The sequence below is a fragment of the Alligator sinensis genome, unplaced genomic scaffold, assembly GCF_000455745.1.
Source record: "Alligator sinensis unplaced genomic scaffold, ASM45574v1 scaffold614_1, whole genome shotgun sequence".
Taxonomy (NCBI): Eukaryota; Metazoa; Chordata; order Crocodylia; family Alligatoridae; genus Alligator; species Alligator sinensis.
In genome coordinates, this window is record NW_005842294.1 from 290,707 (window position 1) to 298,189 (window position 7,483).

General features: G+C 40.7%; 1 long non-coding RNA gene across 1 annotated transcript in view; it reads left to right on the forward strand.

Annotated features, from left to right (window-relative positions):
* The first annotated feature begins 347 nt into the window (after nucleotides 1–347).
* Nucleotides 348–7,483, forward strand: part of LOC102378874 — a 44,040-nt gene continuing 36,904 nt past the window's right edge. Inside the window, exon 1 of the long non-coding RNA XR_324387.3 lies at nucleotides 348–428. This is a non-coding gene — a long non-coding RNA (uncharacterized LOC102378874). The remainder of the gene's footprint in view (nucleotides 429–7,483) is intronic.

Sequence of the window (7,483 nt, forward strand, 5' to 3'; positions counted from 1 at the left end):
ACTAGGTAGTTGTGAAATTCACAACTGTTGTGAAATTCAGTGTTATGTGGTAAAGCTTCAAGGTGTATTTCCTGTTGCCCTGTTCACTTTAACTTAACTGACCAGAGTTGCTGTTTCCAGTGTAAGGAAAGGTGAGAGGGAGAAAGAAGAAAAAGGATGCATCAGGGAAGAAGTGACAGAGAGGCATGTGCGCTAGGAGTCAGGGAAGCAGCGAGACCAATTAGCTGACAGCTGGCACTAATTACTTGTGTGGGCCTGGCTGCCAGTGGCCTAACTATCTCCAGCTGCTTGCAGTTACCTGTATATAAGCATCAACCCTTCCACCACAGCTATCTGCCTGGATAGTATGGGTGACTGGTACTTCCCAGGTCTGGAGGAATGCAGTATAGGCCTGGCTGACATATGCTGCCTAGTTCAGGCCCAGTGAGGTAGGCATGACCATTTCTTCAAAGTTTTCTTTTTGCAGTGTCTGCCCAGCAGAGCTGGGACTGGGACTAGGACTGTAGGGGTGCAGTATATGGACAAAAGCCGCAGTTAACCCCTCAAGGCTGCCACATGGAAGTGTGGATCACTCTATACTGTAGTGTCACAAAGAGCAACAAGGGGCCTCTTGCAACACAGAGGGACCCATGCTCTCAAGCAGCTTCCCACAGCCCAGAAAACCCAAGGTGCAGCCCAAAGGACCCCAAAGGTGAAGCCCCCTCCCTAGCCCATTGGTGAAGAGCAGGTATAAGGGTGCAAGCCCCTGGAATTGCCTTCTGGGTGAGCCCCAAGTCCCAGACTGCCTGGCATGGGTGAAGCCTCCCCAAGAAGGTACAAACTATGAACTATGCCTTGTAATTGGTAGTGTTTTAAATTGTATTTAGTGTTTTCCTTTGTTTTCTTTGCCTTTGTTTTTTGTAATAAATTTATCCTCTGTGTTTACAATGCTTGCGAGGAGGGGGGGTTGTTTGTGTGGGACACCCTACTAATTTATATAGTGTTTCCCAGGTGGTCTGGGTGGAGCTCGAGACAAGTTATAATATATTTAGACCCCAAAATTGAACCCGGTCCTTGTTGCTGCCAACTGGTGCTCGGCAGAAGGGTTACAGGTATTGGATCCCAATCTGCTCCTTACTTGTGCGGGGGGAGTCCATTTTTAATATCCCAACCCTTTTTTCCATACTTGTAACTATGTTATATAGCTTTAAGTTCAAGTGAATTTAACAGAATTATACATTTCATGGACTGCTTATGTAGATTAGAGTCCTTCAAAATAAAAGTTGTTCTTCAGCTATTGCTTACTGTTGTCTTTTAAAAAAAATCTTGTAACATCTTCTTTCCTTCTAACTAATAAAGAAAAGAGTTCTCAGAAATTAGGTGGTTTCTCTAAGTTTATATTGGTTTCAGTAAACAGAAAAGATGGATCCAAAAAGAAATTCAGAAAAATTCATAACCCTAAATAACTTGTGAAAGGTAAATATTATTGTAGAAGTCTAATGACTGAGAATGATGAGAGATTCTCTACAGTAACTCTAATTTGTTTTGTCAAATCTTATAGTAGGTAAATGAACATACCTTTTTGAATGGGATGCCAAAACAATCTAAGTTGAAGCAGATGTCTTTCCTCATAAGCTTTTATTGTGTCTGAAACTGAGATAGTAAATTATTGAAGTGTAACCAGAAAGACAATTAAGCTAATCACAACACCAGACCTGAAACAGTATACTTTTTCTATTATATAGAAGCTCATATTTAGTTGATGAATTGATTTTAATCTATTTCATGTTTTACTTGAATTATGCCTTTGATTATGGCTATCTCAACAGTAATAAATTGACTTACTACGTGCTAATTGAATGACAACCTGGATACCAATAAACATCAAAACCTAGAAATCAAAAAGATTAAACTCTAAGGGACTAAAGAGATTTAACTTTAAGTGAGCTAGGCAATGTGTATACTGTCTTGCTTCTGGAACCACTGCTGAGAAAAAAGTCCTGCCAATTTACTACTTCTCTGTGGGCACCATAGTCCTCCAGTTATTCAATGTAGATGGTCCTGAATACCCCACATTCATATATACCATTCCTGGAGCAGAAAGAATCAGAGCAGCACTAGGGTACATACTGAAGAACCCCTCTAAACTGTCTACTCTGCCCTGGCATACAGAATAGGAGCAAAAAATGTGGGGCTTCTGTATTTATGAAAGTCCAAAGCTCTGTAGCAAAGTGATATAGATTTGGCCATAGTGTGAAGTAGCCACCTTCATATTGAAACTAAAAGCAGATACGTAAAAGGGAAGTTCTAAGCAAACGTATGCAAGAATAATGATGGTTAGTCTTGCTTTCTCAGAGTAGGACACTATACCGTTTTTGATTGTGTCATCTTTTTACATTTTGCTATGTTCAACCTGTAGTCTGTCATTTCTTTCTTGAGTATGTGGAACCTACCTCCTTGGCCTGGTTGGTAGTCGAGGGACATTATTTAACTAACCTCTCTAGTGACTACTAGCATGGCAGGTTAGGTTTTCTTCTAGCAAAATAAAAACAGCAGTTACATATTTCACATGGAAAAATGAAATAAATACATTTGGTCTAAGTTCATGCCATGAAGGACACAAGTCTCAAGCTGCAATAGGCTACAAAGAGGACTGTACCACAAAGAAAGAGACTCTTGATAGAGAGGGCTTTAAACCTAGGTACAGAGTGGGGGGCGGTGGGGGGGCTGCAGTCTCATCCCCCGCCCCCACTCCTTTGCAGCTTGTCTGATGCAGGACAGGAGTGGCTCTGGAATGCCCCCCACACCTGGAACCACAGAAGCAGTAGGGAAGGGGATGGAAAGGGATGTGCGGCTGAGCATGGAGAGAGAGGGTGGGAGGGGTACCGAGAGCGGAGGGTGAGAGAGATTACCTGATTTGGGGACTTAAAGTCCCTGATTGTTCCTTCCGTGGCATGGTCTGTCTGCCCCAGTGAGGGGTGGGGGAAGCTGCAGTCAGCTTCATAATTTTTGAAGAAACAAATTTTGAATTTTTGACACTGATTGCAACTTTTTTTTCAACAAAATGAAAACTTTTTGTTTTGATTTTGAGCCTTTTATTTTCTTTTTAAAAAATGAAACAAAGGAATGTTATTGCAGCAACAAATAATTTACAACTGAGATACTGCAATATTTCATTTTAAAAATATATTGGAACTGTCTGTTTGTGAGGGGATAGTCATTTTTTTCCAAATGAAAAATGTAGCAAAATTGGTGAGTCTTCATGACATATTGAGTTCTGCTAAATCTGTATAATTTGCCAAAAAAAAAAATCCAGAGCTTTGTACAAAAACTTTTGGCCCACTCTATGTAGGAGCCGTACTGAAGGTAACTCGAATGCAAGGCTACCCACCATGTTAGTGAAAAGTGATGATATATCACACTCGCAATAGATGATACAAGCAGGCTCTCTGACTGTTGTACCTAAATAGAATGTTAGTCCCAGACAATAAAAACAACTTCACTTCAAAATTGCATAGGTTGAAATAATAAATGGTTTGCTTTCATGTACATGTTCAGATATGTACTGAATTTAATGAAGAAAGCTGAGTCTTGTCAGTAGGGTGCAGTAGTTGCTGCTGCTGCTGCTGCAGCCAAAGTTATTTCAAAATATCCCTCTCTACACAGATAAGAAAACTTATAAAGCTTCACATGCAAAAGCCCCCAGGGATGAGGAAAAGCTGACCAAAACTATGCTCTGAGATCTTTTGAAGAGGAAGAAGTGAGTCCATTCATAGTCTGTTCTGGTCAGTTCCAACAGACATTCACAGATGAATAACTAGATCAAGATCCGTGGTATTAAAAGTTGTTGACAGACTTACAGAACAATCCTGGGTTTATTACCTTTGTACCCGGATAGAAAGAAACAATTGACCATAGGTACCAAGCCAGTCTAAGTTAATCAGGGACATTAAAAAATGTCTAACAGTTAAAGGCCAAAATATAAAAATATGCATAGTAGAAAAGGGGGGAAGATTTGTTTCATGTTTTTGAAGTATCCAAATATTGTTGGAAAGCTTATTAACTCTCTAGTCAGAATTTATTTGGATTTCAGCTCTCTCTTTCCTTCACTGCTCTGATTTTAAAACTTTTCAAATGAGCACATCCTAAATTTAAGGGCACATGAGCACGAGTAAAACCAAAGCAGACTCAGCTTATACTCATTTTCTTTATGACTGCTATTTGAGGCCAGATATAGTGCCTGTCTCCCAACTTGTGTTAAGAAGCAGTTACACACATGATTAGTTTCAGGCACATTTTGTTGTTAATTGGAATGAAGAACATTTTGGCTAAGTACAGATGATCAAAAAACCTGAGGCTGAACCGATTCAATCTTTGCAAGTTAGTCTAAGCTGCGTAGATTGAACTGATAAGCAAGTGAACAGACACTCATTTCTTATTCCAGTAATGCAGCCACAAGCCTGCAGTGGCGCAGGCCAGAAACAGGGGGGGCATTAGAGCGAGCTTTCCCTGCTCGGCTGAAACTGACAGCTTGGGTTAAGGCTAACCCACCTACTTGCAAGGGGGAGGGGGTTATGGGGAAAGTGCAAAGCATCCTGAGATGCTGGTGGACTGTGAGGTAACTTGAATCTGGAGGGGATCTAGAACAGAAGCTCAATAAGCAGATTTACCTAAATCAGTTAAGTCTGAAACTACATCCATCCAGGTTTATCTTAAACTGGTTTCAGGCATTTTGAAAGCAGTTTATATGTACTGAACTTCTGTTGTGTTACAGATTTGAACCAGTTTCTGATCAGTTATACCAGTTTGTGTCATTTCTGTTCCTAGCCTTTGAGCAACTTGAAGGCGAATTTCACATGTCAAAGGATTTGATTCCACAGCATACTTCCTAAAAATAATTTTCTGGCCCTCAGCTCAAAAACTGGTGATTAAAGCAAGCAGGAAATACATTGAAAATAATACAAGGAAACTTCTATATCAACACTTGTCTCCAAAGCTTCATCTAGCAAGTCATTGTTTTACTTTTGTAGATGGACTCTTCACAACATGGCCAATGTGGGAATCTCTGATCTTAAATCAGGCCAATTCATTTTTTTTTTTTCTTTCAGACTGACATAACCATGTTAAGTACAGCCAACTTCACATCAATTAACATTTAATTATCTTTAATTTTTTCAGGACTCTGTTTACATTACAAACTCTCTATCTCCTCACATACACACACGTGCACATGCATCCAGCCATGTGCTCTTTATTGCATATAAAAGGATGGCAGCACAGCAGGACAAGTGGATACGAAGTTTATATAATGCATCAGTGCATCTCTGAATCTTTTAAACACAGTTTAATGTGTATAACAATACTATTTGTACAGTAGCACTTTGTACTTTAAATCCTCAATGCCTTTCTCTCTTTGCTAGTATAAAACAATGTTTTACCAAGAATGTATGTCATATTTTTTTAGTTATAAAAGGGAATTTGTTTGCTTAAAGATCCTCTAGACAAATGAACCCACTAAAGTCCACTAAAAACACTTTAAAAGTCTTATTTTGTTTTAAAAGGAAAGGAATCTAATTAATGCTAAGGAGTGTAAATCAGACAACACTTTATTTGTTTAGGTAGGCAGTTATGTGATAGGGTGGAGGCAGGATATCCTATTAATCATTTTTCCCCTATAATTATAGGTCTTAATTAGCACTTAATGTTCACTCTTTACTGAAGCAAAACACCCACTGAAGTCAATGGGCTTTTTTACCATGTAAGGCCTGCTTCACTGGCCACTATAGTAACGTACACACTGTGACATGTATGTGTGTTATAAATGCCTAAATGGATAGAATTGGTAGTATCATGGTGATTAGGGCTGTGCAAAGCTTTGGTCCCTGATTCAATTCAGCGGCGATTCGGCCCAATTTGGTGGCTGAATCTCTGAATCTGAATCAAATCAGGAAACCCTTTAATCTCTATGAATTGAATTGGAACCCTCCAAATTGATTCAAGGAGATCCAGCGATTCATATATAGACACAGCTTTAAATGTTTTTTTTACATACTACAAGGTACCAGGTAGCTCATGAATGCTGGAATGCTGGGGCAGATGGAGCATCCCATGGGAGTGCAGGGGGCTCCCCAGCACGCTTGGCAGCAGACCTGGAATTGGACCCCAAGCACTTCTGGTCCACTTCTGGGTTCACCACTGAGCATGCAGGGGGCTCCCCTACACTCCTGTGGGATGCTCCATCTGCCCCAGCATTGCAGCATACATGAGCTACCTGGTACTATGTAGTATGGAAAAAAAACATTTAAAGCTGTGTCTATGGCCAAATCACCGATTCTTCAAATCAGCATTGACTCTTCAGATCTGGATTTGGCCTCATCAAATTGGGGACAGTGATCCGAATCAATGAATTGAATCACTGTCCCTGATTCAGGCTGAATCTGAATGCAAATTGAATATGGCCCATTTCGCACACCTCTAATGGTGATATACCTGTGCTGGTCCAGAAATTATGCAAGACCAAATATGTTGTTGAGATAAGATCAGACAAACCTTCAAATGCATAGTATTATCCTTGTGCTCAAAGGAACTTTACCTAACACCTTTAAAAGGCACACTTAGAAACAAAACTTCATAAGCTGGCTAGGCCCTAAGAACTAAGTACTAGCCATTGGTATCAGGCTTATGGCACATACTTTACTCAACTCCTGAGTTCTTTCCACACAGGAAGAGTGAGAATGACTCGCCTCCCGATGATCTTCCAATAAGTAGCTGTCTTTCTGTTAATTGTTTGCTGCCTCTAGAAATTTCTCTCACCCCCTTCCTTCTTCAGTTTTTGACTATGCTGTGCCTGGCTTCCTGTGATCAGAGACCTGAGGAAGAAGACTCTTGCATTCAAAAAATTTGTCTAACTTTATCTGTGCAACATAATTGGTTCAATAAAAGATATCATCCTAAGAAATCTTTGCTTCTTGCATAAATTGATACAAGTAAAACATCAGAATTTGCTATAAAACCACTTTCCGGTATGTTAAACCAAACTCCTTGTTTAATGTTTGCTGGAATTCATCATCCAGCGCAGGGTGACAAGGGCCTGCAGCAAGGCGGTAGCCCTAGACTTCAAGAGGGCCAACTTCAAAGAGTTGAGGAGATTGGTAGGAGAGGCGCTGGGGTTCTTGAGGGCAGGGGAACTCGGTGCCCAAGATGAGTGGTTGTTCCTTAAGGAGAGGATACTCAGGGCCCAAGGGGGTATGATCCCAACAAGAAGCAAGGGAGGCAAGAGTGCCCAAAAGCCCCCCTGGCTCACCAAGGACGTCTGGGAATACCTGGTTGCCAAAAAGGCGGCATACACCCAGTGGAAGTGGGGGGCGATCTCCAAAGAGGAGTATACCTCCACTGCTCGGGCCTATAGGGGGGCTGTTAGGAAAGCTAAGGCAGACATAGAGCTAGGACTAGCGTCCAAGATCAAAGATAATAAAAAGTCCTTTTTCAAATATATAGGGAGGAT